Here is a 10498-nt window from a genome sequence, read left to right as displayed (position 1 = left end):
CAAGGTAGGCATGGCATTAGTTTCAGATTCAGAACACAAGGGTATCTCTAATATTTACCCAAAATTTAGGGGCTAGATATAATTGTTTCAAAGTTTTTGTGTTTTTCAATACACATGTGCTTATCACGTCTAAGATTTGGCCGAGATTTTCAAAATCTCTCAGTCAAGATATCTTGGTTATCTCGTGAGATTTTGCATAGTTGAGACTTCAAGTCAATTGTTCATTGTTGTAGACACCCTATTTTACATCCACCTAACCTGACAATTCGTCTCCCAGGTTGTTGTGAACTCCTAATGATGAGTAAGGAAAGTAGTTAGAGAGGTCGAAAATTTGAGTAAGGTCTCTCTTGTTTTTCCTCAACTATTCCAGTTCCCTCTCAATCTTCATCTAAATTCTTTGAGTTATCTTCGTTTTGTTTCCTTCTTTCTTCAAAACATGCAATGTAAAAGTTACATAAGCATAGGATCGCTACACATTTCAATAACTTTAGAAACCTTGTGACATTAGGAAAATGTTCAGTGTCATAAAATCATAATTTTAATACACATTTCTCAAGCACTTATCACATTCTAGACCCTAGGTATACCTTAATTAGCAAATAATCATGGTTATATCTCATATCAGCACTCCACATGTTTTATCATATTAATTAGACATAGTTGCATGAATAATTGAATAAACTGAAAATTTTGATAATCGTGTGGTTGATTGTGTAGGTTTCATATCAAACATGAAAAAAGTGAAGCAATTCAAGCACACCAAAGCAATCAAGAATGTATAATAGAGTCATGGACAAAAAAGTACGCATTTCCATCACCCCAATTACACCACAGTAAAAGGGTGATCAATCAGAGTGAATTTACATAGCCATGCTCCATACCTAAAGGCAACTTGATTGTTGATGATCACACGTACAGCTCTTTCCAGAAATCAAGAGTTGTCTATTGGAATTTCTCTCTCTTTTAACCCTTCTCCCATTTTAGTTTTTAGGTCTTCTTCCCCAATTAAGTTTAGGCTTATTTTTGTAATTCTCTGAAATTGTGAGTGAAAGAAAGAGTGTGCAATTATTGATCCATTAATGAAAAAAAAAATTTCTATTTTACTCTTTCTACTTATCTTGCGATAACCATAGGCTAAGTTCCCCCTCCATTGGCCAAGTGGAGAAGCCTAAGGTAAGTTCATTTATGCTTTTTAATTGCTTTCATCTTGTTTTAATGCTTATTGTTTAATGGATTATCTTCGTGGTTTATCCAACTCTTATGGATCAAACCCTTAGTTGAATACCTTACCTCTTTATGCTTAATCTAGATAGGCCATACTTAGATAAGACTCAAGATGATTTACGTTTTACTTAAATATTGAGTAGTAGGGATTCACACCTTTAAGTGAAGGAATCCTAATTTTAATAACTCATTCTTGGTTTTCAAAGTTAAATCTTCCAGCCTACTCTTAAAAAAATAAAAAAATAAAAAATAAAAACATTTAAAAAAATGTTTTTAAAAAAAAACAACGTTTTTTTTTTTTTTTTTTAAAGTTTAAAAGAAAAAAGTTAAAAAAAAAAACATTTGAAAAAAAAAAAAAGTTAAAAAAATTTTTTTAAAAAAAAAAAAAAATTTTATTGTAAAAAAAAACGTTTAAAAAAAACATTTTTAAAAATATAAAAAAAAACGTGTAAAAAAAAATTTCTTTGTTTCAAAATTTTTTATTTTAAACAATATTCGATTTTTCTCTAAAAAAAAAAGGAAACAATTTTAAAACTGAATTCAGTTTTTCTTTAAATTTTTAAAAAAAAAAGGAAAAATCATCACCCCTTGTCTCAACGATTATCATTATATCCTCAATTCAATATTCATTAAAAGCTCAAATTATTTTGAGTCACCCAAAGTGATCCCCAATTGGACCATAAGAAAAAATTTTGTGCCTATCTAAATGTCTGATCAATGATTGATATTATTTTCATGCTATTCTAATTAATTGATCACGCATCTACTATGCCATGATCTCTACGTGTGTATATTTTAATGTGGTTGCATTGATTTCAATATGATGGTTTGTATTCTTTGATTAATATGATATCTATATGTTATAATGATATGATCAGGCTCATGGGCCCATTTATTTGGAAAAGGCCCTGGCCACACCCCACCCTGTTTTGCAAACACCACATTGTAGACACCCCATTTTTGCATCCGCCTGACTTGGCGATCCGTCACCCGGTTACCGTGAATTCCTAATGATGATCGTAAAGAACTCGAAGGCTTGTGAGTACTATCCCTGATTCCCTTCGTTTCCACTCTTTTCATCTTCCCTACTCGTTGTGACTCGACATAGAAATCTACGTACGCTTATGATCGCCATACGTCACACCCAATTTAGCAAGCATACACGCTTAGGCTCGCCACACAGTTTGATAACCTAGAGACCTCGCCAAGCTAGGAAAATACGACTTTGAAACATAGAAATAATAACGTTGGGACTAAAAGAAACCTCATGCCAGAACTCGTAAAAATTCGTAAAAATCGACAAAATGACGAAAATACCCCTCATAAATTTTGGACCTCCGAAAGACTTCGAAAATACCTCCACTGCACTCAGAACATGATTTCGAGTCTAACGGGATCCAAATCGACGAAAACAGAGAAATTGAGGAAAAATCATAATAATGACCGAAATGCCCCTCGACCTCCAAACTCAACTTAAAGACCTCGACCGTTAGGATAATGTAACAAAATCAAATCTAATTAAAAATCCAATAATAATAAAATTCAAATTAAAAAATCAAACAATTCAAATAAAATTAAAATTAAAAAATCAAACAATTTAAACTAAAAATTAAACAATTTAAACAATTAAAACTAAAAAATTAAACAATCCAAACAATTAAAACCAAAAATAAAACTCAAATTAAAAAATTCAAACAACTAAACTAAAATAAAACTCAAATTAAAAGTTAAACAATAAAAAAATTTAAATTAAAATCAAGTAACAATTAAAATTAAAAGTTTAAAATTAAAATCAAACAACCGATAAAATCAAAATGCAATCGATTAAATTAAGAAATCTTCAAATGAAAATCGAACAACCAAAATAAAATTTTCAACTAATCAACTAATAAAACTTGAAATTAAAAAAGTAATCAACCAAAGAAAATCTCAAAATAAAAAATTTTAACCAATCGATAAAATGAAAATTAAATCGACTAATCGTAACTCAACTACCATCGTGCTACGAGTAGCGGGGGATCACCCCACCACCATTCTCCAAAAGGAAAGGACGTAAACAGAAAAAAGAAAGAGGAATAAAAGAATTAGAAAGAAAAATTAATTAGAAAGTTTTTTTTTATAAAGAGGACGTCTCCTTCTTCTTGGAGTGGGGGTGATCTTCTCTTTCGATTCTCTCTCTGTCGGCTCTCTCTCTTTCGATTCGGTTCATTCTCAAGCCTTTGGAGCACTCTCTCGATTTCAGCCCCTCTTCTTCCTAACCCTCTCTCACGTATCCACCTCCCCTCTTTCATCTTGGACAGTACTCTACAAAAAGGAAGAGATAAGAAGAAGAAGGAGAAGAACAGGAAAAAACGATAACAGACTTTTGGATTACTGCCACCATTGCCGTGCCCTTTTCGTTATCAAGTTCTACACGGCCCATCGCCTACGCCCTGGTCTTCTCTCTGCTCTCCTATCCCTCACCATTACAGCCCTCTCCAACGCCCTTGCTGTACCAACGCCCCAGCCACATTCATACAGCCTTTGCTACACCTCCCCCTCTTTTCCATTAACGCCCCAATAATCTTTTCCATCTCTCCAATCTCTGCAACGCAGTCCCATTCTCGCCATTAAAACAGTCCAACCGCCCCTCTCCTTGCTATCTTTGACACCTCAAGTAGCCTCCATTGGCAGCCCCGAGTCAGTCCAAAATCAGCCCCAATCATCGTTCCCTATCCCTGCAACATAGCCTCCATCAGCAGCCTCATCAGCCATGCCACTGACTTTCTCAGCCTTTCTTTCATTGTCAAAAATGGAGCAGCACAACGCTAACAGCAACCCCACCTTCATAATCGCCAAATCCACATCTCTCTGAGCATCTTCTTCTTCGTCTCTATAGTGTTAACGACTCAGCAGCCATGCTGCCATCATCTCCCTCATGCAATCTCGTCTTTCTCATATACTTTGGCAGCGAGCAATCAGATAATTCTGAAGGGATTCCGAGTAACTAGATTCTTGCACGTGGTAAGCGTATTTAATCGTTTGTTTGATTTATTTATTTTTTCTTTCTTTTCTTATTCTCCTTCGATCATTATTCCATGTGTGGACTTTCTTCATGAGTGTTAATTTGATCATTTGCGTGAACCAACTCACGGATTTGTGCGCATTAGAAGCTTAAAATTGATTTTTTATATATGCACGTGAGTCGACTCACTGTTTTGTGCACATAGGGATTTAAAATTGATTTTATATATGCACGTGAGTCGACTCACTGTTTTTGTGCACATAGGGATTTAAAATTGATTTTATATATGCGTGTGAGTCGACTCACTGTTTTTGTGCACATAGGAATTCAAAATTGATTTTTTTAACAGTGGTGTGAGTCAACTCACTAAATTTTGTGCTTATAGGAGGTTTAAAATCGGTTTTTTTTTTTTTATTCACTTGCCACGTGGGTCAATTCACTGATTTGTATGTGCATAGGAATTCCAAAATCACTTTTTTTAATAAAATTGGCATTGAGTTGACTCACTGATTTTTTATGTACATGAAAATTTAAAATTGTTTTTTTAACAAAATAAGCACCCCTCATCGACCATATGAGGAAGTTTAAACCCAATTGAAAAGATTCATACTTCAAGATCATGATAGGATTAAACTACCAGAGTCAACCGACCTTGACCAGATCAAGCGGTACTATATTTAAGGAGGCCATCTTTGGCCGAATCAATTTTTCTTGCTACCCAATTCAACATCTCCTTTCTTAGCCCTTTGCAGCCTTTTTCCAAAAAAAAAAAACAAGCATTTTTTTTTCTCAGCTTGATTACCTAACTTAGGGGAGGAAAAAATTCGAACTACTTTTTGGTCTGATCTCAAAATTCTAGGGTACGTGGGTAACCTGAGAAGTTACTTCAGGCCCGACCACATCAAAATAAAAAAAATAGATTCCCCGACAAAGAAAAAATCTAAAAAGAAAAAAATCAAAAGAAACAGAAATATCATCCAAAATGAAAAAAAAATTTAAGGAAAAAGAAAACAATTTAAAAGAAAATGCCATACAAGGGGCATTTGGATTTTTGAGCTTCAAAATTCCTTTCTTTTTATGCCCAGTCCTAAGCCTACCCATAAAAGTCCTCCTAAGTATTGTGCGAAAAAGTTAAGGAAGATAGTAAAGCATGATCAAACAGTAACTCCAAAAGTTCAAAATGGAAGAAAAAGAAAAATGAAACCTACTAGGATGAAAGTCCAAAAGGACAACTTAGGCAAAAATTAGGGCAACCTCGTAAGGTTGAAAATTTGAAAGGACGACCTTGATAAAAATCAGAGCAAAGAAAAGAGAAAAAAATTGTAAGCTCGCTAGATCGAAAATCTGAAAAGGCTATATAGGCAAAAGTTAGAGTAACAAAGAAAAACAGAAGAAAATCTAAGGAGGTTCGAGCCGAAACATCAGAAGTCCGAATAATCAAGTTCAACATTTAGCTTAAATCAGACAAAGACTCAGAAACCATAAGTATCTTATGTACGATTGATCTGAATTTTTTTTGCTTCCCCAAGTGAATCAAAGGGGGCGAAGGGTGAATTCCATGATGAGTCTCAGAAGGAAATATTTTGCTTTCTTGAGCCTACTTAAAATCTTCAATATAAAAAATTGAAATTAAAAGTTAAATCTTTATTGCGCTTGTGGTAATCCAATATTTCAAACCTTCATACAAGGGGCACTTTCTTTCTTCTTTGATATGTAGTTTTCCCCTTATACTAGGGGCTTTTTTTTACGAGATGTGTTCAATACAATGTTTCATGTCAAATTAGGCGCATTTTGTTCTCAAACTTGATCGATGTCAATCCTCAAGAATAATGAGAACTTCAAATTTAAGGTTACCCTTTTGATAGTAATTTTTTTTGAAAACCCTTGAGGTTCAAAAGAAATTAAAATTCATAAAATTTTGAAAAATCTTAAGGTTTAAATAGAAGCGTTTCTTATCTCACATTTGGTTGTGCCTAGAGATTAACTCATTACCTTTTCACTTAAAATAAGAGATAGGACATTCTTTCTTTCTTAGATTCAATCATCCTTTCCCAGATCTATTCACTCCCAGATTCAATTATTCTTTTTCAGATTCATTTTCAAACATTCTTTCTCATATCTATTCATTCCCAGATTCAATCATTCTTTTCCAGATTCATTTTCAATCATTCTTTCCCGGAGATATTCATTCCCAGATTCAATCACTCTTTTCCAGATTCATTGTCAATCATTTTTTCACAGATTCATTCCTTCTTTCCTAGTTTTATTCAGCCAGATGTCGCCGAGGATTTTCTCGAAATTATGCTTAGATGAAGCCGAGGGTTTTCTCAGAATTATGCTCAGATACTGCTGAGGATTTTCTCAGAATTATGCTCAGATGCCGCCAAAGGTTTTCTTGGAATTATGCTCAGATACCGCCGAGGGTTTATCAGAATTATGCTCAGATGCTGTTGAAGATTTTCTCAGAATTATGCTTAGATACTACCGAGGGTTTTCTCGAAATTATGCTCAGATACCGCCGAGGGTTTCTCGAAATTATGCTCAGATGCTGTTGAGGATTTTCTCGGAATTATGCTCAGATACCACCGAGGGTTTTCTCAGAATTATCCTCAGATACTACCGAGGATTTCTCAGAATTATGCTCAAATGCAGCTGAGGGTTTTCTCCAAATTATGCTCAGATACCACTGATGATTTTCTCGAAATTATGCTCAGATGCCACCGAGGGTTTCTCGGAATTATGCTCAGATACCGTCGAGGGTTTCTTGGAATTATGATCAGATGCCGCCGAGGGTTTTTTCAGAATTATGCATAGATGCCACCGAGGATTTTCTTGGAATTATGTTTAAATGCCGCCAAGGGTTTTCTCGAAATTATGCTCAGATACCGCCGAGGGTTTCTCGGAATTATGCTCATATGTTGTCGAGGATTTTCTCGGAATTATGCTCAGATACAGCCGAGGGTTTTTTCAGAATTATGCTCAGATGCCGCCGAGGGTTTTCTCAGAATTATGCTCAGATGCCGCCGAGGGTTTTCTCAGAATTATGCTCAGTTTATGCTCAATTTACGCCCAGTTTATGCCCAGTTTATGCTCAAATTATGCCTAGATTCTACTCAGTTCTCACTTAAACTCTTTGAAATTTATCTTAGATTTTAAGTGCACGTACTTGCACATGTGTTTTGTTAGTCAAGGAGAATTTTCTAAAAATTCAAGGATTTGACGCTGTCAGTGAAAGCTCGCGCTCGATGACCTGACAACTTTTAGTTCGGGAAGAGTTTTGCCCTCAAGGATCCGAACGTCCAGACGAATTGCTAAATCAGGTTGCAAAATGAACTATCACTAGCTTTGGCATTCAGATATCGCATTATATACTAAAATAAATTTGCTATCTAGTTTGCTTCAACCCTCTGCCAAAGATGGGCATTTGTAGACACCCTTTTTTGAATTTGCCTGATTAATTAACTAGTCAACCTGATTGCAACGGTTCCCAATGATGGATGATTATTTCAATGCTATCTTTTATTACTAGATATATTTCAGAAATTCGGATGAGGTATCTCAAACTAACAAAACTGTAGAAACCACGCTACGCCAGGAAAATATAACCTCAAAAACATAAAAATCATCATTTTTCAGACAAAAAGAAGCTTTACGATAAAAATCACTAAAAAATGACCAAATTACCAAAATACTCCTATCTCAAAACATCCCTAGAGCCCCCCTTATGCTTAGGTAAACCCTTTCGAACACATAAAACAAACAAATTGAAATCAAATAAATCATTTTACAAATTTTCACCAAATTTGACAAAATTATGAAAATACCCCTCATAAAGTTCACGATCATTTTGCACAAAAAAATTTCATAAATGACACAAACCAATATTCCCATTGAATTCCTTACGAAAAACTGATTCCAAAAATATCCTAAAACATTGAAAAACGACTTAAAACGCAAAAAGTCATCTCCGAGGGCAAAAGGATTATTCTACAATTTTAATAATTAAAAATTCTGAAATTAATAATTAAAACATTAATTAATGTAAAGTAAAATCCTAATTAAAATCCTAACCTAAATTTAAGTCAATCAAGTAAGACTTAAGTCAAAATCCTAAAGTCAAGTCAATCAAGTAAGACTTAAGTCAAAATCCCAAAATCTAGTCAATTAAGTAAGACTTAAGTCAAAACCCTAAATTCTAATCAATTAATTGAGACTTAAGTCAAAACCCTAATTAATTTAATAAGACCAAAGTCAAAATCCTAATAGAATTCTAATTAAACTCTAAAAATGTCTAATGTAATTCTAATTAAACTTTAAAACTATGTAAAAGAATTATAATTAAACTTTAAAACTATCTAAAAGAAGAATTCTAATTAAACTCTAAAACTATCTAGAAGAATTCTAATTAAAATGTAAAACTATCTAATAGAATTCTAATTAAACTCTAAAACTATCTAATGTAATTCTTATCAAACACTAACTCTATTTAAAAAGTACTTAAAAAAATCTATAAATAAGGGTCTCTACAACCTATTTTCGTAGGAAAAAATAAATCATAGGAAAAGTAGGTCAAAAAGTCTTCCTAGCCTTCCCCAAACCCTAATTTTGAAGCCCTAACTCCTTACCTAACACCCAAACCCCAACTTTTGCTCAAAAAACACCTAGAAACCCTTTTGAAATACCAAAAAATCCACTAAAAAAAATAAAAAAACACTCAGATCTAGGACGAAGATACTTTATCTTAGAAGAACAGAAGCGGATCCAGTGACGGAAACGAAGTAAGGAAGCTCTCCGCCAATTCTGAGGAAACCATTGTTGCAATCATCAAGGTAAACCTTTTTATTTATTTTTATTATTTTATTTATTTGTTTTAGGTCTTTTAGCAATTTAATCTTCTTTAGGGAATAATAGAGACCGGCGTTTGTCGGGCGGGGTTGGTGCCTAACACCTTTCAACCTCGTAATGTGATTCCCGGACCATAGTTTTTCTATTCGTAGATTAGTTCTTTTTATCTTTGTAGGATCAATGTTTGATTCCTAGACCGTAATAACTAGGTGGCGATTCCCAAACCTCAAAAATCAAAAGTGGATCTGGGCACCCCACGGATCGAGTGCGATTTAAAGTACCCCTACTAAGGGATGACACCAACAAGATAAAGATTGCAGGTCATTATCAATTCATTTCCCTTAGAAAACATTTGAATCACTAATTGGCCAATCAAATTGATTAAAATTAACTAGACTCGAACTTTAGGCCCACAAGCTCAATAGGAGAAGTCTACTTCGAGTTGCACCAATTGCGTTTATTGATCATCATCGCGGTCTAAGGACGGTCCTACTCTATTGGGGATAGACTATGTTTATTTTAGACAAAAAAAGTGATTTAAAAGTGCCTCTTCCTACGCATTGTGAGCCACCTTTTATATGGGGATCTAACTGACCAGTTTTGATTTCATAGAACTGGGTTGGAAAGCTCATTGCGTTGCTTATAATCTGTTAGGAATTGTCTAGAGTGAGACACCCCTTAGGTTCAGTCTATTCTTTTTTTTGTTGATTCTTCGATTGTGTGTGCATGTATGTTTGGTAATCACGTAGGATAGAAGTAAAATCTCTTAATCTCACGATTGGACTTATGATGAGTAGAATTCATAGAAATCCATCATCATCATCAACAAATATCATAGGTGATTATATGAAAGAATGTTAAACGAGTTTTTCGCTCCTACTTCTACTACCCCCACCTACATGGATTGTTCTATCTTAGAATAATGTTGATCAATTTTACATTAGAGCGGCAACCATAAACATGTCACGCTCCCTTCAGGGACATGACCTGAAATGTAAAATCTTTAACAAGGTTACGTCAGAAACGGCACATGACCCACTGATTCTTCAAACTTCAATAAGTCAAGTATGATCTATGTTAAAATTGTAATCCAAAGTGGCTACAAGAAAATTTTGAAACTAATCACAATTATTTTATTTATCTTCAAAATGGGAAAATACATATAGACATTTCAGTAGCTAGAAGTATTTAACTAAATGTTACAAACTTCTTGAAGGGAATATCAGGACTTACACCATCAACTTTCTGAAGCTTCTCCATCATGATTACTAATATTGCCAACTCAAACCCTCAGTCTCATCAATCACCCGAATACATCGACTATTCTTCCATCAAACATTTTAATGTTATTCATTATGATAACCACAAAACTCTCCTAGACATGCCCTTCGAATCCTGCAACTAAGGTGTAGAATGGGTTAGTAA

This window comes from Akebia trifoliata, chromosome 6, assembly GCF_017979445.1.
Source record: "Akebia trifoliata isolate Shusen 1 chromosome 6, ASM1797944v1, whole genome shotgun sequence".
NCBI classification, from domain to species: domain Eukaryota; kingdom Viridiplantae; phylum Streptophyta; class Magnoliopsida; order Ranunculales; family Lardizabalaceae; genus Akebia; species Akebia trifoliata.
The sequence above is the reverse complement of the archived record's forward strand: the minus strand, read 5'-3'. Positions refer to the sequence as shown.